The sequence below is a fragment of the Phalacrocorax aristotelis genome, chromosome 14 (assembly GCF_949628215.1).
Source record: "Phalacrocorax aristotelis chromosome 14, bGulAri2.1, whole genome shotgun sequence".
Lineage (NCBI taxonomy): Eukaryota > Metazoa > Chordata > Aves > Suliformes > Phalacrocoracidae > Phalacrocorax > Phalacrocorax aristotelis.
Genome location: NC_134289.1, coordinates 4,144,908 through 4,165,044, shown reverse-complemented (window position 1 = coordinate 4,165,044; position 20,137 = coordinate 4,144,908). Strand labels below are relative to the sequence as shown.

Sequence of the window (20,137 nt, the reverse complement as noted above, 5' to 3'; positions counted from 1 at the left end):
GCTGAGCAACCCACTCCCCCCCATCCCCGCGGCTGCCGTCAGCCCTCCGCCACCAGTGAAGGGCTTGGGAAGCCACAAAGCCCCTTTTTCCGCCCTTCTTCAGTGCTGGCAGCCGATTCCCAGATGCGAGACGTAGTTTGTTTTCCCTTTTCCATGACCTCATCCCCGTTTCTCTTGGCGCTGCCTCTCCCCGAGCCCTCACCCAAGGGTGAGGGATGGCCACCACCAGCACCTGGCAGGGGGTTACTTTTTCAGGAGAAGGGTTTTTTGGCACAAAAATGGCTCTGTGCCCAGAGATGTGCTGCTATTGTAGACACTCCATGTTGCCGGGATGGCACTTTAAATATTCCCATCCTCTTCATGACCGGGACCCCGTGAGCTGACGTGCACCCATCCCACAATAAACACACAGCCACGCAAAGAGCGGGAAAATCAAAAGCAATGTGAATACCACCATTCCTAACCGATCCAATGTTTTCCTCTCCAAAACTCCAGACTGGCACTTAAATTTCCTGTGCCCCATAAAAACTCATTAAACCGTTTCGGTGCAAACGGAGCGGTCATCTTCGTGGCATTTACCTCTCTCAAAATGGGATGCGACAGCTTAGAGTTAATAAGTCCAGAAGGAATACTTATAAAATAAGATGGTGTCACAACGTGTTGTTAAAATAGCAGGTGAGCCGGCCCATTTGGAGAGCTTAATGGCCCCGCGTTTTAAAAATATCTGTGCTACATTCCACCCGATGGATAATAAATCTGCAGCAGATATGGATTTTCCTGCCCAGCCGCTGCACTGACCTCCAGCTCAGTCTCCGCACCCCGGGGGGATCTCGGTGCCTGCACGATACCCTCCCGCTTCCCCTGCCCGGTGCCTTTGCCACCACGTTTCTGGGGATGGCGGCTGCAGGGGTGGTGTCTTGTGCGTGGCTGCGCAAGGGTGGTTTTGGTGGAGGCAGCGGTCAGCGCTGTCCCCTGGGTGGGGGGCCTTGCCCCGCTGTAGGATGCTCCTTCTCCCCAAGCATCTCTTCTTTGCCGGGGCCAAACTTTTGGGGGGTTAGCCAGGGCAAAGCCGCTCACGCCCAGGTCTCCCCCCCGCCAGGGACCTTCCTGCCCGCCATGTCCCACGCAGATCCAGGGATGTACTGAAAACAGTCAGCTCGGGAAACGATCAAACATGGTTCAGAGGAAGGACCCCATGATGTGAACTGACCACATAACCTGATGCCACCGCTACCTCATCCCGCTGCAGCACTCAGTCCCCTGCCAGTCCCCCCCCTCCATCGCTGCCTCAGGGGGACCCGTGGCTCCCCAGCAAAGGAACCCCATCACACAATAGCTGCAGCTTATGCCATCCCACAGCACTGACGCTTCCCGGAGGCACGAGGGGCCATTTTCATGGTGGCGATAAGCCGACGGCGCTGCTGGGAGCAGTGAACGGGAGCTCTCCTCCCATCCAGACACGCTGATAACACAGACCGGAGAGCTGAGAAGGGGCCAGTTATTTTATTTTTATTTTTTACCTTGCGCTATTTGCAAGAACTTAACACACAGCGTGAAATCTTACAACTGACAAGTGAAATTTAGTTAGCAGAGCTTCTATTATTCCCAATTTATTACTCCACTGGAGAGTAGTGCAGGCTTAAGGGCTGGAGAAAGGAAAACACAGGCGCGCACGCACGCACTGACAGAAGCCAGCAAACCAAACCCAAGGCTCCCGCTGAATTATGACTCACAATTTATAAACCATTACGTGCAATGGATTTCAACTATATTTATTGCAATACGACTGCTAGCAGTTCAAAAATCAATTTGGTAAATGTGGAGGGAAAGGGCGAAATTATTAATATGTTTTATATAAATGCCGTAGCTTATCCTTTCCCCAGTAAATAACTGTGAGCCCTGTGCTTGTTAAAGGCAAGGGGTTTGCCATCAGGGATGAGATTCACCCCAGGGTGCCTAATGCAAGGGGATGGGAAGAGAGGGGAGAGACACACAGGTTATAATAAAGGCAAGCGTGCCACAAAACCAGAAGGTGAATGCTGAGCCTTGGGATAGGCAGGGGGACACAAGGAGGTGACTTGCTCAGTGACTTGTCAAGGCGGGGAAGGGTCACTGGGGATGAAGCAGCGTGCACGTGCGTGCAACATCCGTGAAAGCAGATGGGTTTGGGGTTAGGGATGTGGCAGAAATGCTTCAGAAATTCCAGCTCCAGCTGACGGGTGAAATCGCTCACCCCAAGTGGGTGGACAAAGCAAAATGTGGTGAGTGCGACCTCCTCCTGCTGCCCGGCCATCATCCGGAGGTCTGGTCCACTGCCTCCATGGGAAGATGCTCATGTGGAAGACCGGGCATGAAGGTGACCTGGCACGTAAGGTGAAGCAGCGGCGCTGCATCCAGCCAGATGCCCTGCGCCGCAGCACACTTGACCTCCTATATCAAACCCCAACCGCTTGTACGCCTGAGCAGCTTCACCCCCCTGCTAGCCTGTCTCCAGGGTTGGTTCGGAGGAAACTCGGCTTTCTTCTGCCTGACTGAGAGCAGCGGTAGCCCAGGCGGACACAACACATTCTGTTAGGAAGCAGTGAAACAAGAGGTACCCCCAGGGGCACCTGGGATGGGGATGGAGAGGCATGTGTTTCACAAGGGGAGGGAAGCACTGAGGTCAGCTGCCACCATGTCCAAAGTACAGCTGCAGGGAAGCATGCTGCACATTTGCAGGGAAGGCTTTTCCTGGCCTTGTCAAGCAATAAGAGGTTGCTTCAAAATCTATGACTGGGGAAAGCAAAGAAAAAAAAGACCCTTAGTCAAGAGGTCCCATCTTCTGAGGTGGAGACGGAGTACAGAGGGACATGGACATCACCTCCTCCACGTACCCAACCAAAGGCCACAGGTTTCTCAGCGCTACGCAGCAGATGTAAAGAGGCCAAAAGCTAGGAAGTCTGAGAAAAGGCAAGCTCATGACCACGGCGGAAGTCCCTACGAGATGACCTTATCAGATGGCCTGAACAAGTAGGCTGCGTCATCAAGGCAGGCAAATAATGCACAGACAAGGCATACCAGGCAAGGGCTGACGGCAATTATCGTCCTTGCACAGGGACAGAGCGGTGACCAAGAAGGGGGAAGACTCAATTTATACATTGGGAAGTAATGGATGGAGACATCAGCCCCAGCCTGCACACCTCACTGACTGCTTTGGGAAACACAAGCCCAACTTTGTCATGAAAGCTCTTGAAAGACATACTGAAGGTGGTGGCTGGTGTGTCTGCTGTTGAGCACCCTGGAAAATCAAAGCATCTGCTGCAAAAGGTTGGATGATATTGGCTTTTCCATTTTGGTGATCTGCAACCATATGGTGCACTCCAAATGAGAGGGTTTCTTCTCCAAATTAAGAAATGGCATGAAAAAGTATGAGATTAGACAAGACGCGGAGGGATGTTTTACATGTCTTTAAGGATGACCTTTTCCCAGGTTTCTTCTGTAACGTTGGAAAGGAAACGTACTTCTATTTTAAAAGAAAAACTGGGTTTCTCATATGTTCCCATGATTCCTGGTGCTGGCACTTTAAATTAATCATTGCAAAGAGCCACCATGAAAATAACGATACCAGGAATGAATACCCTCTGGGCAAATGTTGCAAATGCTGCTTGATGTGTTCATGTTAAAAAATCATTCCTCTCCTTGGCACCTCTCCTCTGGCTCATCTTATGCAAAACATCTAACTAAGGAGACTTTCCCAGGCCTTGACAGAGGCCAGTCAGTGGGGCAGATCGAAGCAGCAAGTTCACAAGTGATTATTTATGCGTGAACTCAATGCAGCAAGATTAAATCTGAACTATGTTCTCTGCCAGGCTCCATTTTCCCTTGGCGTGATGTGTTACACAAGGCTTAATTGGTCAGAGAGGCGAAGGTTTGAAATGCTCTAAAATTTGGTAATCCTGCGTGTCCACTGTCTCTCTCCGGGACACATCCCACCCCACTGACTTCTGGCATGATTAGGAACAGGAAGAAAATGCCTCGTGATTTATGTGAGCAGCCGCTGCCAATCTGTGCAGCTCTCTTATTGAACACCATAAACCCGAGAACAAATTTTGAAGTGGCAAATGATTTCCAATAGCTGGTTTACCTGAGGACATGGCGGGTCGCGGTATGTTCGCGGGCAGTTTGTGAGAGGCAAGAGAAGCTCAATTCACTTAGCAAGTTATTTGCATGGAATTATTTGCCGGGCTCTACTCATCACCCAGCAATGTTTGGCAGCAGAGTTTTATCTGCATGACCAAATGTCACCCTGGATTCAGCAAGATTTGTCCTTTTCTCCCTGGGGTGAATTGAGAGCAGAAATACCACGGTGGTCCTCGACTGGGGTAGAGGTGTTTTGACAGAGCCCATGGCTTGGGGATGCTGTCAGAAGAGGATAAGTGATTGGAGAGTATTGGAGCACGAGACTGCTTCCTACAGGATGCCACAGATGCCAAGAAGATGCATGGGCTCCACTACAGACTGCTAAATACACAGAAGTTGTATTTGGCTCCAGGTATCCCCAAGGAAAGTCTCTGCCATGGGCTGATGATGAGAATCACCTCCTCTCGCCCTGATGAGTGAGACAAAGGAGCAACAACCAGGGCTTCAGGGAAAAGGACACCCATAATTTCATCCCCCATCCAAACTTGGGGCAGAGGGGAATCATTCCCATCAGAATTTGGCTCACAGAAAACACACCTGCCTGTTGGGATGAATATCCCCATCCCTGCCTGTTCCTGCCCGCTTGTGCAGCCCAGCACTGCCCGCTGCACCGAAAATATTTTCTTGGCCTTTGCAGCGTGAAATGACAGCAATGGGAAATTAACTGGTTTTACAGGAATTGTTACTCTCCATTAAGCTTAAACTACCTGGAAGCTGGGCTTCCCAGCGTATCTCCTCCCCTTACTCTAACCCTTTCCAGTCCGCTGCTTTCTTATGGCCACCTTGCCCGTGAGCTGCTGGGATGGCTTTTGCTTTGTAGAAAGCAGAGCTGGTGCCTCCATGCCCAGAATAAGGAGGCTTTCCCGGGGTATGCGAGTTTCTTGAAGGCAGGAAAAGGGAAGGAAACGGGCCTTTCACCACCGCAAACGTTTACCCTGAGCTCATTCCCATGCACAGAGCTACAAAATTTGGAGAAGAATATTGTCCACGGCATTTGGGCTGCGCAGGAGGAGCTAGGGGCTGGGGTTGATGGGTGCCCACCTGATGGGCAGTTAAGGTACAACTTCAGCCAAGAAAGGGGATTTGAGGAGGATGGCCTTGCAGCTCCTGGGAAGGGATGGAGGGCTTTCAGCCCCTCTAGCTGCTCCTGACCCCTGCGGTCCACTGCCGCTTGCATTCAGCGGTGGCTCGCTGAAAGAGCTTTTGTTCAGCAAAGGTGGCGGGTGCTGAGAGTTTATGCTCAATCTCCGCAGGATTCGGCATTGCACAGATGCCTACCCATCCAGACACCCATCTATCTGCCTGCTTTGGCTGCCTTCTCAGTGCCTGGGCGGCTGCACGCCTTGTTTCCCCCAGTTTTACGCACACATTTTTCTATCAGTGCTGACAGACCCGCCCAAGGGACATGAGAAGTTTAGCAGGATTCACAGCTCCCCTTCGCCCCTCACCCTCCCTCCATCCAGAGCAGTTTCGGCTCGGTGCCGGGGAGAGAAAAATGTGCCTTGTACAAGCCGTGACGGCTGATGACTTATGACATTTATCTTCCCTCCCAAGGAGGACGGGAGAAGTCGCTTGTGGCTGGTTTCACCTAGGCTGTCAGGTTCCTCAGCACTGGGTTTAGCCTCGGGGTGACAGTCACGTTTTCACAGGCCGATGCAGCGACGTGCTGCAAGTGCTTTAATAAGGGGCTCCCTAAAGTTTGGCCCCACACCTTTTTCCCCCGAGCGCAAGCATTACCTGTAAGCGCTCGGAGACTGGTGAGGGATACAGGTCGCTGTTGTCCCACCAAAACAGTCTCCCTTTAATGAAGAAACCCCTTCCAGACCAGTTTGTTAATCTGCCCTTTCCTGGATGATGTGACAGCACATGGTTGGAAAGATGGATGGCACACGCAGCGTGTAGCACAACATCCACCGCGTGGGGCGGGAGCAAGAGGGGAGGAAAGCGAGACTCGCAGAGAAAGCGCTGCCCGTAGGGGCTGGGTTTCTCAAGCAGAGATGTCTGCCAGGTGCTAAGGAGCTGCTGCTCCTCTCTTCGGCTGCCCAAAACCAGATGCAGAAGCGATGTGGGTCTTCCTCAGGTACTTTCAGTGCTGCAAGGTCAGGATGCTCTGCTGGAGTGGAAACTCCCGGGGGAGGATTTTGACAGCGGAGCATCCCTTGAGCGGAGCACTGAAAGGGCTGCAGAATGGCGCGACCTGGTTCAGTCCCAGGTGGAAAGCAGCACTTTTTCAGGGTCCCATCGGACTGGTCCCTGCTGTAGGGCAGGAGGACTGCATCCTTCATCACTTGGCATTAGAAGATGTTTCAGGGGGCTTTAACACCCTGCAAGCACCTGGAGTAAGCTTCATTCCCAAGGACAAGGGGGGAAAGGCAGGGAGGCTCCTCCTGCTCGCTCCGGGCTGAGCCTTCGTGCTGGAGGACAGCAGCACATACCAAGGTAAAAAGGCTACAAGGAAATCTGACCCTTTAAGGAATTTTTTACTTTTTTTTTTTTTCCCCCCAACATGTGCCCACCTGCAAACTTCAACACCTTTGCTCTGTGCCTATAACTTCTTTGGGAGGAAGCTGCTTGTGTAGGCTCACAGGGGGTGGAGCGAAGGCAGGGAGGAAAATCTGTTGGGTACTACTAGGCAGAGAAATCACATCAGACTCTGGGATTCCCCAGAGAGGAAAACAGTTGTAAGTCAGGACAGCCTTTGTGGTAAGTGCAGGCATGCTTTTCAGCTGAACCAGAAAGGCCTTTCTTACCTCCTTACAGGCTTTTCCTCATTGCAAAGTGCAATGGTATTGGAAATGTGCTTTTATTTTTTTTTAAAAAAAAAAAAAAAAGGTAATGTGGTATGTTGCTATAAACTCCAACCTCCTTCCACTGAGTATTTAAATACTTCTAGCATTCTCAAAAATCTGTTCTCTGGCTGTGTCTCTGGTTTCCCCCCATTTCTGAAAACAATCAAGATTTAAAACAAGCAAACTAACCAACCTTCCCCTGACTGATTTTTCTTGGAGGCTTTCACCTGAATAATTCTCTGCCAGCTTCCCATCAGTGGCTGTACCAACAGCCACCAGAGGTATTGATGAAGTACTGAGTCACTTTTGAGCCAGCACAGACACTTGGAAAGAAAAAAAAAATACAGTCCTCTAGAGGAAAATCTATCTAAGTACAGGAAAATAAGGAAAGAGAGGGCTAAAAGCATAGGTATTAAACGCAATACAATCTGGTTTTATAGAGAGTCCTTTGTAGGTAATTCCAAGTTGCCTTACACAAATTTAAAAATGATTAAAGGTAATACCTCCTTGAAAGAGCTAGTCCATTTAGGGATGGTTATGCTTTTTTTCCGTCGTGGTATTAATGCAGTGCCTAAAAGGCCTATTCATGGGTCCTATTGTGCTTGGTGGGATATTAGCGCAGAACAAGAGGGTCCCACAATGGAGGTGGAAGAGAAGAGTCACCCGTTAGATACCGATAGCCAGGGGACAATGAGAGCTGCGGTCTATCTGATCCATAGCAGCCTTAGCACATTGACGCCAGCTTTGCCAGTAGCGGAGGGACCTGGAACCTCTGCCTTGTGCACAGGGGAATAAGCTCCACTGCTGAAGGACATAGCAAGCGATGGCACGGGGATGTGAAGATGAGGAGGTTAGGACTCGTCGTATCAGCTTACCTGTTTTCACTCTTCCCTGAAAATAAGCCTATGGCAACTGTAGAAGAAAAGATACTGGTCTAGATGGACCTTGATTTCACCCTGTTACAACCTTTAGAGGTGAAGCTGCTATAAGCAGCTCTCATAACTGCCCATTCGCCTTTACCAACTGCCTCTTCCCACCCTCCATCAAGCAGCACGAGTTTCACTAAATTTGGGGTTGTGCTAGTGAAAACGTTCAGGTGTGAAGGGTGAGACGCAGCCCCTATGGCGATGTTCTTAAAAAAAAAAAAAAAAAACAAACCACTGCCTAATTTCCCTTGCGGGGCACGAAGCATAGCCCCTGCAAGCAGCGAGGTGACTTCCCCCTGGGCTTCCCCAGCCATGGGGAAGGGGCTGTCTGGTGATGGAGAACAAGGACTGCCCTAGGCTGCCTAAAACTGGGGGATGCATCGCTGCAGGCGTGAGAAATAGAAGTCTCCTAATAGAGGGGTAGCAACGAACATCTTATTTTTGGTGGTGGTTTTGTGCTTTTTAAAAAAAAATAATACATAAATAGATTCTATACTTAATTCAGCTCTGGGGGTAACATACCTTGGAAATGAGAATGTGATTGGTGAACTATTAAATATTGCCTTTCCATAATTCTGCATGTTTTTCTCTCTGATGCCTGCAGTTTTTCTCCTCTCTCTTCTCTTCCTGAAAGCGTAATAGTGGCTTTTCTTTTTTATTACACAGGGCATCTGTTGCCACTTCTGTTCAAATCTCCCAAACACATGCATTTCCTCCAGATCACTAAAAAAATAAAGAGGCATCATCTGGGTAGCTCTTACTTACCTGTGCCCTTTGTTTGTTGCGTGATGCGGGGCCGGTGCCTCTGATGCTCTCCCTGGCATCACTTGCATTGCTGGGGCCTGGGGGTGCCCAGAGGAGCGGTCCCATGGGTGCAGATGAGGAGCTGGGTTTGCTCCCTGATAACTTCCCCATGCGAAGTATTGCTGTGTGCAACTGGCAGGATGCCTCAGTGGGAAATGAATGGCCACATCTCTGCCTCTTATCCCGACGGGCTTCCGCTCAGCCACCTCTCCTGCCGGTGCCCAGCCATGCTCTGCCTGGATTTGAAATGAAAATGAGAGTTTCACCGCAAGCTGCTGACTGGGAAATCTCAGAGGGGATGTTAGAGTGGGCGCTCCTCCGGCGGAGGAGTCTGCCCATCCATTCAGCCCTGAAATTAATTAAGATGTGCTCCTCCCGCGGAGTGGGATGGTGTGTGTCAGAGTTGCCCGCCAGCTCTTTTCAGCAGAGCATGTAGGATCAAGATTAAGAGGGTCCTGAGAAAAGCATTGTCATGATGCCAGCAAAAATTTGTCCCTTTTGTTTTACTGTCTTCTTCCAGACCAAACCCGGCAGGACTGCTGTCTCCAGCAGCAACCCAGTTTTGCTGTATTCGAGGACTTTTGCTCCCACTTCTCCACGCCCATCGTTTCCCCCAGGGCTGATGTTCAAGCCCAGAGGTAGAACGCACCATGGGCTCCTGCCCCAGGGCCCAAGCGGGGCCATCAAGGTGATGTCCCGCCGCTGAGGGTCCAAGAGGTGGACGTGAATTCCATGCTTGGAAGAAGGCACAAACAGCAAGCAGGATCAAGTACTCTGGTTTTTTCCCCTTTTATGCCTCAGACAGCGTTAATTTCTGTGAAATTAAGGGAATAAAGGGAAATATTACCTGATTGCCTGTGCCTGCCTTTCTCAGAGGTGGCCTCCCTCCTCTCCCTTCTCGCCCACGGCAATGTCATGGGTCAGTGCTCCCCATGCAAGCAGAAGATGGTGGCCAGCATAGCAAAACCATCTTCTCGATGAGATGCTGCAATGCCTGCGGACAGGCAGGGTGCGCTGCTCCCGCCTGCTGCTGCTCCTCTGGCTCTGTTGTAATAACAAAAACACCCCAATAATGCAATTTAGGATTTACACGGCACTTCCAATTTTCAGTGCAAAGTATTAATGGGTAAATGATGCACGTGCCTTTTCCTTGAGGTGGCAGCAAGCAGGTCAACATCTGCATGCCAGCTGGTGGAGAGGTGACCCACGGTGCGAAGCCTTTTTGATTCCACAAGTGCCCGAAGCAGCATCAACACAAAACTGGTGATCACTTCTCTCTGCAAAGCTGTTTATTTTTCCATTTATTTACACCCCTGGTTTGTGTACGAGAGGCAGCCCTGGCCCAAGGAGCTCACAGTTTAAGCTCAAAGTACAGCTGATGAAGTGTGACTGTGATGGGTTGATAATGGGCCCAAAACAAGGGAAAATAATCTTCCCTCTAGCATTTAGAATTAAGGTGTTGCAAGAAAGCACTTACTTTCTATAAAAGAAAGATTTCTTTTTTCACCTGTTCAGTTAAAAAAAAAAAAAAAAGAGGAGGAAAGCTCCTACGCTGTGCCTGCTGTTTCTGAAGACCAAACCTCTGCAAGATGCCAGCAGAGGACCAAAACACCACCTCCTCCACAACACTTGCAGCTCCAATGCCGTGCAACTGGGTGCAGCCCACCCGAAGATTTGACCCAGCCTTCACGTGGGCAACTTCACGGTCATCTACGCCAACCTCTTAAATCTCACACTGCTTCAGCTCCACCAGTAACAGGATCAGCAATTCATTGCACAGAAACTGGCAGGGTGCTGAGAACAGACTTGGGTGGATTTCCTTTATGGGTGTTGATGTCCTCCTCCCTCTTCCTTCAGCTGGCCTTGATTTGTCAGTTGACGGCACAGCAAGCCCTTGCTGCCTTCCCTTCACAGTGCTTTCACACAAGAAAGAGCAGCCTGAAGCTCCTCTCTGTCTTGGTCAGAGTTTGAAGATCTTCATCTTTCCAAGGTTAGGTGAGCCCACCACCCTCAGAATTAGGGTTGCCTTCCTTCTGTATAGTAACTGACCCATGGCATCTCCCTCTCCGTTATCCTGAGCTACCCTGTGGAAACAGGGCCTCTACACCCTGCCATGCCAGACTACTCCCCGTTTTGTAATATCCCAATGCAAGGTTAGTCAGTTCTTCAGGTGGCAGAAATGCTGACAGGCCTCAACGTCTTCTCTAGCCCGAGACCCACTGTAGTTACTGGAGTCGCATCAGTCACAGCACGAAAAAGGATGCGTGCAGACGGTTATCAGATCTGGTCTCCTCACTCTTACTTCTCGTCCTGTCTTGGGGCAGGAAGCACTATTTATAATATCTTTTTGCTGCTTCTAAACACAATCAACCATTACTTGGCATTTCATCGAAGATAAATAGCCTAAATCCCACTTCCACCAACGTGGAAGGAAAAATTCCCCATCGCTGCTTCGGCTGCAGCATGAAAGCGCCCAGAATATCAGCATGGGCTGTTGGTTCTAAATCTCTTCCCACCATTTTCCCTGCCCTTTCTCTGCCAGGAGACCGGGCTTCCAGCACAGGCTCCCTTCTGGGGCTAACCCTCCCTCCCAACATCCAGAGGATCATCCCTCTCAAACTGGTTGCACAACACCGCCTTGGCCGCAAAGGAGGAGGGAGCTGCTGCATCTAGCAGCATGGCACGGAAATATTTAGAGCTTCGTGGGCTAAATCCAGAACTGCGGAGCGGTGGGAGAGGGGCTAATGGCAGGGACGGCGCCTTCCGAGCGACACCGTCGCCGCAGCAGAAGCGGGAAGCCGCGGCGTGAGGGTGCCAGGGACGGCGCTACCATCGGGGTGAGGCTTGCTGCAGAAGCAGCAGAGGAGCAACAAGCATGGTGGCTTCCCTCACCCCGCTTGTTCGGCCGCTAAATAGAGAGTTTCAGTTTCGAGGGCCATTAATCTGGCATTTTTCGTCAACTCCAAAATGAAGCCAAACCGGAAAAAACAGGAGAGAGTGGTGGTGGTGAGGGGGGTTCTCTTCCCTTTTAAAATTTGTAAGCGTTTGTGTTTAGTGCTCATGAAAATGTCAAATCTAAAGCAGAGGGAACTAGTACATCATCTGTCAAAACTGCAGCTGGGTTTAGCAGCTCAGCATGACATTATAACAGAGCAACACGGAAAGGGAAAAAAAAAAACCAAGCCGAACCTCAAGAAGTGTACAGCCCAGCACGAAAAGGAGAAGATGAAGGCCTGCCTGCCATATCAGAGGTCATTAGGAATAAAACTGACACATAAAACTGAGAGTAAAATGTGCAGTAAGTTTGCAGGAAAGGCCATATTGTCTTAAAGGCTATTTCTGTCACTGCCTTATGCTACAAATAACCTTCTGCTACAGGACACGGAACGGTGAACATATTTTTGCCATACCTCTCGGGTCGGTGGCTCTTCTTGTCTACGTTTTCCTCTGCCCTTCCTCTGAATAACCAAAATCAGTATTGCCATGGTCCACCCGTGGATCCCAGAGCCCCCGGAGCCCTGTTTTCCCCCATCCTCAGGAAAAAGGGAGTGGAGAAAAGCAAATGTCTTGACCCAAGGTCATGTGGTAGTGGTAGATCCTGAAATCACGATGCCGCACCAGCCCTTCAGTGCAGACACTGAGCTCCCAACAGACCCACACTTGTCTCACTTTTCTCTTCCGGGGCCCCCAGGAGCCTTGTTCAGGCCCGTCCCCCGCAGTCGCCTCGGTTGGCTGTGCTCCTGGGAGCTCCACGTCTCTCCGTGACCTTACTGCTCCTCTGAGTTTGCTTTCCCTCAACAGTTCCAAGCACTCTGGGGAACAGGACCTTGTATTTTTAGTGCTTGTGCCGTGAAGCGCTAATCAAATTCCTAGTGACATATTATCAATAGTCAGCGCTATTAAAAAATTTCTCCAAACTCCAAAGGAAGCCAACCAAGTACTGAGCAAAAAAACAGTCAGTTTTCACTCACTCCAGTCCCCGTTCCCCTAGTGTTTTAAGAGACTGTTACATGGAGATGCACACAGGGGATGGCGATGGGTGCCTTCTTGGGGCTCGTGGAATATTTTGCCCTGGCAGCCAGCAGCGATCTGGGCTGGCGTGGCTGGAGGGGCAGCGAGCCTCGTGCTCCACAGCAGACTGGTAAGACTTGCTTTAGGTAGAGATAAAGCAAAGAGCCCTTTGCGCCGCAGGGATGGAGACGGGGCTGGAGGAACTATTTGCTATAAATCTGCTATAATTACAGGGAGGTGCCCTCAGGGACACCCACGCCGCTGCCGCAGCAGCGGCGAAGGGGAAAGCTGGGTGAGGGAGCGGGGAGCGAGAGCCGGGTCTCCCCTGCCTCCGCCACCCTCGGGCCGGCATCCAGGGGTCTTGCTTGGCCAAGCGAGGGTGAACGGCACTCTGCTGCTGGCTCAGCGCTGTCATTTAGAAAGAATTAAGTAGCGTGATCGTATCTTCTGAAGCAGGTAATGCCGCCTGAGTATGAGTAGGGGCGGGGGAATTAGAAGCCAAGGCAAAGACAGAGCTGTTTAATGGACCCATTAGAGGGCATTAGCTGATAATGACGGGACATTGCTGGTATTTTAAAGAGAGGCAGCGTGCACAGGCCTAGCCTCGGCTGTAGGCTTGGGGTATGCGTGTGCCTCTCCATCTGTCATGCTGCCTCTGGCCAGCTGTACTGCTTCTCCGGTCTCCCAGGGAGTGACTCGTAGGTGGCCTCTCAAAGCTTGCTGGGTGCTGGAGGGGGCTGGAGGGGGCGGGAAGCCAGAGGGTGGCAGGGTGACTGTCCCCAAGGTACATTTCTTGCTCATGGAGCCATGTGGGAGCAGCTGCGTCACTTCCATCTTGCAGCAGGCGCAGGAGCCCGGAGGCTGCAACCCCAAGACTTCCCTACCATGGGTCATGACCGCCTTCCCCTTGCTGACCCTTTGGGTGACCCGTGTCACTGCTCCCCCAGGACCCATCCTTGCCTCTGACTCCTTACTGCAGTGCTGAGAAATGCCACCCGTGCTGCTTTCTGCTGCTCCCATCACCCTGCCCCCTCTGTCACCCACAATTCGTCATCACTCACTGAGGCTGGGGCAAGAGGAAGGCCCGGGGCCGGCAGCGCTGCTGGGAGCACCGGCATCGCACTTCCCTCCCGTGCAGTCTGGCCAAAGAGCATCGGCTTCTCCAGTTGGTGAGGCAGATACACTTGAAAACAAAGAAATAAATGTAAGCCAAACCACAGCTCTACAAATAGGACCGAGTTGGTGGGGAAGATTATATTTAAAGACTCCAGAGAAACGGAGACACAAACAAATTGGATACATATGGGGTGGGGAGGGTGGCAAAAGAAGCCCAAAAAAAATTTTTCATGGATCTAGCATTCTCGGGTATTTTAGTCTTCGTTCCTGACAAGAGGAAGTTCCCCCCTCCATGTGCGTTCACCAGCGGCTCTGCATGTCAGCACAGGCCAGGGCTGATCAAAGACCAGCCAAGCACACCACAGAGCTTGATGCTGCCCGAAAAAGAGCCTGGCTTGGCCTCGAGGCAAGGGTAAGCAACACCAGCCAGCCCTGCTTGCTGGGGAACAGCAGGAGTGGGGTGGACAAATAATTTGGGATGGATGGATGGATAATTCAGGGTAGAACCCCTCCCTCTGCATCCTGAGGAAGCCACGGCTCCAGCTAATCACTCAGGCGATGCTTCCCCAGTGCAGGACACGGTTATCCCTCCCAGGAACCAGAGAGGGACCTTGCATGGGCAGAAGCCTGAACGATTGATATAACCCCTTCAAGGATGTGTTTCTTTTTTGCTTTCTCCCTTTCTTCTTTTGCTTTGCTGTCCTCCCTTCCACATCCTCCACCCCTTCTTTTCCCCACTGGGTCTTTTCAGTCAGTAATTACAGCTGAAGTGGACAATCTGTCTTTTTATTTTTAGGCTGGATGCACTGCCGATGTCTGCCGGGCTGCTGAAACGAGGCAGCAGCGATGCAGCGAGGATGGTTGCATGGGGAAGGGGCATGCTGCGGGGTACCTGGCTCCTTGCACAGGGTGGATCTACCCCTCTGGTGTAGGTGTGAGAGCAGGTTCAGGGGTAGATGCCCATGCAAATGCTTTCTGAGCATCCCTTCACCCACACCCTGCAGCTATCAGGGCGCCAGCTGTGCTGGGACAGCATCTACACCCAAGTTTGGCAGGACAGGCAAAGTTCTGGGATATTTAATTGTGAAACCACAGCAGGGCAAACCCAGCTGTGGTTGCTAGTTGGTCTCAGAACATGATCTGTCTTGTTTTGTGTGTGCTGTCCTTCAGCATCCACCTTGGGATGCTGTCGAGACAGGGCAGCAGCACAGCCCCCAAGTGCAGTCCTTACCCTGGGAATTCTGTGGGCTTTCCCCCTTGGCTTTGGGATAGTCAGCCTCTGTCTCCCAGTCTCTTCAGTGCATTTTTCTGCCCCTTGCCCCATCCCTTCTGCTCATCTGAGCAGTTTTGCTTTTAAACTCTTGCGCCTTGATTGCTGGGAGCGAGGTGGGAGGTGCTGCTGTGCACGGGGTGCAGGCGGGAGGGGGGTCCTGGCAGTGCGGGGAGCGGTTCGGTAGCAGCGTTAGCAGCTACTCAGTCTGCGGGTGTTCTGCTAGACAACACTGTCAGCAATAGCCCTGCGTATATGTGCCAGCAGAGATAAATCCTTGATTCAAAGGCAGGCAGCAAGAGCAAGAAAAAGGAAGAAGAAAACAATTAAAGTGACTTATGATTTAAAGGAAGAAATTCAAAGTCTCTCTCTCTCTTTCCCTCCTGGGCAGCTGGAGAATTTTATCCTCTTCCAGCTCTGCAAGACACACAAACACCAAAACTCCTGTTGTTCCTGAAAGCACAGGTTTGAAAGGGGCAGGGAGAGGAGCAGCCTGCTCCTCCAGCCCTCCCCTCCTGCAAATGGCTGTCACCTGAGAGATGCAAGGCAGACATCTCTCTCAGCCCACACTGAGCCGACCAGACTGATTAGTCAGGTCTGTAATCTGGCTTTGGCAAAGTTTCCCCAAGGTAGGGGTTAAACCCCTGCCCCGACGCAGCTGGGATGCATAGCAGTCCCCCGGGTGTGACACCAGAGACAGTAGCCACAACTGGGGAGTGGAAGGATAAGGAAGGAGAGACAGGAGAGCAAAATTCACCCTCAAGAAGTATTTTGGTTGCTTTTTTTAAAAAAAAATAAAATATTTTTAAGATAAAAAAATAAAACCAAAAGCAAGGAGGAGACCAGTGGAAGAGGGTCGAAGGCAGCCATGTGGGCTGCAACGCCACAGTACGGGACAGCCTGCTCCTCTGTAACGTCCTGGCTGCACCGCAGAGACACCAGGAGAAAGCTGGTGGGAACTGAACATCAGGTCTGAGCAAGGCAAAGCACTGTATGCACTGGTCTGGCGTGGCCGACCCACAGCCAGCCTCTGCGGAAGCCGAGAGCATCCTTGCTCTTCTCTGCTCCCTGGTAACAAGCGATAGGACGAGAGGAAACGGCCTCAAGCTGCGCCAGGGGAGGTTTAGGTTGGATATTGGGAAAAGCTTCTTCACCAAAAGGGTTGCCAGGCGTTGGCACAGGCTGCCCAGGGAGGTGGTTGAGTCTCTATCCCTGGAGGTATTTAGAAGAAGGGTAGACGCGGTGCTTGAGGCTACGGTTTAGTGGTGGCCTGGGCAGTGACAGGTTAGCGGTTGGTCTCGATGATCTCAAGGGTCTTTCCCAACCTTAACAAGTCTGTGATTCTTGCAGCACAGCATGTGAGGCTGCGCCTCAGCAGAAATGCTCCACTAGGACCTGCTCTGCTTGGAGATCAGGAGAGCAACCCGAAGTGTGTTTCTCCAGTCCTGCCAGGATCCGAGATGAACACGACACCTTTCTCACCACATTTCAGACCTGAAGTGACCTCATGTCTTGGATTTTTTTTCTTCCTTCCCCCTTTGCAGATTGTTTCATTAACATGAAGAAGCCCCAAAAGACAAGAAAAGCAGGAAGGCGACACAGGGCAGGTGCACAGTCGGAGTAAAGAACTTGTGAAGTACTAGACTGGCTATTTCATACAGCAAACGCTCGTTAGTAAAAGAAACTGTTGCCTGCAGGGAGACAGTTTCTGGGTGATTGAATGTAGAACCATTTGGAACAAATTCAATAAAACCCGGCGTGCCTTTTGCTTTTAAATATGCTGTTTTCTCTAAGCTGGCATTTTTCGTGGAAGCGCATTGATTGAGGCCAGGAGTTCGCCAGGGAGGTTTCCGAGGCAAGACGACAGGCACGGTGCTCACCTCAAGCAAGGGGGAGGTGGTGACCCACAGCCTGACCTGTCTCATCTGGAGGCAGACGTTTCAACACAGTCCTCTGACAAACGTCTGAAGGGCTTTGGTTGCACTCCAGCTTGAAACATAGCCCCCAAAACCTGATGGCAGAATCTCAAAAATTGCTGCAAAGTCTATTTTGGGGCTTTTGAGTGGTCCAAAGCTGAGGCCAAGCCTGGTTTTAATTGCCTTGATTTTTCACGCACTGAATTCATTTGGTTTCCCACGCCTTTCACCTGGTTGTCACACATGCCCATGGTGCCAGGCTGTCAGGCAGCTGCTGTTTAATAGTGCAGATTCTCTCTTTATTTTCATTTATAAAGACCCTTCAGGACAGATTTAATTGCTGGGCTATGGACTAGCCATTTCCAGTTATGACTATGAGTGAACAAAAGTGCTGGAGCCCCTGCTTTAATTAACAGGCATGATATCTGTTCCTACTTAGTGCGCAATAGCAGGTTATTAGGAGAAGTAATATCAGTCTAATCGGATCCATGTAGTTATTAGACCTAGCCAACTACTCCTATCGATTTTATTACTAATATCACTGCCGCAATAAGAAATCAACCACAGCATATCATTTTGCATCATTCATCAGACTTCATTTGTTTGGTTTTGGATCAGATGAATGTTTCTCCCCATTGCTTAAAATCCACCTACACCTTTCCTTTCTTGGGTTTTATCTCATTTTCCTTCATCTTTACCTCTCCCTCGCTACATCTTTTGTCCCGTCCCCCCCCCCTTTCTTGGGTTGCCCCTTGCCCTCTCTAAAACAACTTCATGCAAGATCAAAGCCAATGCATAAATTTTCCTTACTCTGAATTCAGCCAAAGAAGCTTCCAGCAGTTATGAGTCAGCAATGCCAGACAGAGCTGCTGGTCACTGGGAGAAATTGCCAGGAATTTGGGAAGGAATAATCACCCTCAAAGATGGGTGAGAAGAGAAACAGGGAATCTCTTGTCCTTCCTCTTTGTCATTCAGCTCATTTTTGTCCCAGGTCTGAGCGAGGCGCACAACACTGGAATTTGCCCGCACCTCCCCATCGGAAGGAGCTTGGTGCCGGGCAAGCTCCCTCTGCGAGGCCACATGCGGTGAGCTGGGGGGGTGCTTGCCGTCGTGTGCTGTGACACACAGTCTGGCTTTGGCTCCTGATGTTCCCAGGGAGTTCAATTTAACTCTGGGTTAACTGCAGTTTCCTTGCAAAGCTGTCTATCACCTCTCATACCTCTCAGCCTCGTCCTTGTTCACTCAAGAAAATAACAGCCCGCACCGCTCCCGGGCTCTGAAAAAGCCCACATAATTGGTACGCTCTCCACAAAGCGCATCTCCACCAACAGCGCGGCTATTTGGAGTGCGAAGGGTGGCCTCGTCTTTTCGGAAGGGGCATGGGTTGATAACCTTGTTTATTTTCCTTGTTTTTTTCATTTGTCCAAGTAAAAGCATCCTGGCTCCTCAAAGTCAAATCTGGTAGCACCAATTTAGGGCACATCTGGAGGAAGAGGACAGGTTTCCATCCCACAGCTGTGCAAAAGCCTCCGCGCTAGTCGTGACCTTCTGGTGATTAACCAGCTCTCAGGTTCCTTTTTTTTTTATTCTCCCCACATCTACATAGGATGAAGGATTTTGGTATCAAACTGCAGAGATTTGGGAAATGCGGAGTCTGTTCCAGTGATCCTGCACATCCTCAGCCATCTTGCCAGTCACATTTGAGTACAAAATTGCCATGTCATCAATTTAGCGTATGCAGCCCCTTGAGGACCAAAAACAGTTTATTTTGCTGTTTTGCTTCCTGACTTGGCAGTATTGGTTGGATCCCGCTACTGGCTATCATTAGCATCTCTCTCTCACGCAACAGATAAATAGCAATACTAAGTGCCATACATACTAATAAATAAATATAAAAGGAGCATCAATTCAGCCGTGAATACAAAGCTTAGGGATACTGCATCTCATTCCTGTTTGCTGCCTCAGGCACCATGAACTGACGATCAAAATTCACCAAGCGCCAAAAATATTAGTTTAATATTTGTGTGCGCTCAGCTTCTTCTTGTGCTGGGATGACAAACAGCCTTGCAAAGGCATTGCCAGAGGCACTAACACTTCCATTCTCTCTCTCGCTGATACTGGCACACAGAGGGATCTTTTCAAACCGATAAATGCTTTCATTTTTGTCTTCACTGAAAGGACTTCCTCTATGGGGTGATGTTTTGCTAGAGAAAATGATTTAAGAGCAGATATATGGTTGTGATTCAATATCGTCCTCAGGAATTCCTTGTAAAGTCAAGGGAAAGACAAATTCTGACATTACAGGATTACCTGAGCCTCTTTTGAATTTGAGTGAGAATTGGGCAACAAATCTACAAAGACTGTGACACCTTTTCATGTTGTGTCTAGTAGTTTCTGCTCCCAGGTGGAACAGCGGCAACATGAGCTTTTTCTTGTGACCCACCTGAGAACATGCCAAAGTAAGGAAAAAAAGGGGAATGATCTTTTCCAACCCTTCTCTTAGGTTTGGCTTAAAGCGAATGGAGTTCAGAGCAGTTGCAATGTCAGAGATGGTTCCTCACATCCTTCCTTACTTGGGATGTATCAACTGTTGACTAAGAGTTCATGAGTTAATCCAGTAGGAAGAAAAGACCAACCACAAGGAACAGATTTACAGATTTTTCTCTTTGCTTTCCTTCCTCATGGCCTTTTTGCTGCTGAAAGGCAGGATGCCCTGAGCTGATGGTGTACACCAGAAACCCAGACAACCAACAAATGGCTGCCAGGAACCTTCTACAGAAACAGACCTGCTCCCCCAGGACAAGCTCAAGCAGAGCATACCTTCTTGCATTACAAAGAGGTGGGTTCAAGCCCCACTCCCGCTGCTGTGGGGGCATCCCGGTCCCCCTCCCTAGCTAGGGCAGGTCAGCCCAACGCTGGATCTCAGGCAGCAGCTCCCTCCTACTGATAACATATTTACGCCTGCTCTCAGGCAACGACGTTTTGGGCACGTTTCTTGATGAGCTGCAGAGAAGAACAATGCTGTCTCTCTCCTCGCCCAGGCGGGCTGTGGCAAGGCAAAGCCCTGCTTTCACTCCAGCACTACGCTGAATCGCAAAGCTTTGTATTTGTCTGTCAATATCTCAG

The 20,137-nt window shown here is 50.4% G+C and overlaps 1 long non-coding RNA gene across 1 annotated transcript in view; it reads right to left on the bottom strand.

Annotated features, from left to right (window-relative positions):
- Positions 1-2,100: 2,100 nt before the first annotated feature.
- Positions 2,101-20,137, bottom strand: part of LOC142064559 (uncharacterized) — a 200,819-nt gene continuing 182,782 nt past the window's right edge. The window contains exons 17-20 of the long non-coding RNA XR_012663151.1: positions 9,842-13,892; positions 9,546-9,742; positions 8,417-8,934; positions 2,101-7,880 (exon numbers count right to left, since the gene is read on the bottom strand). This is a non-coding gene — a long non-coding RNA (uncharacterized LOC142064559). The remainder of the gene's footprint in view (positions 7,881-8,416; positions 8,935-9,545; positions 9,743-9,841; positions 13,893-20,137) is intronic.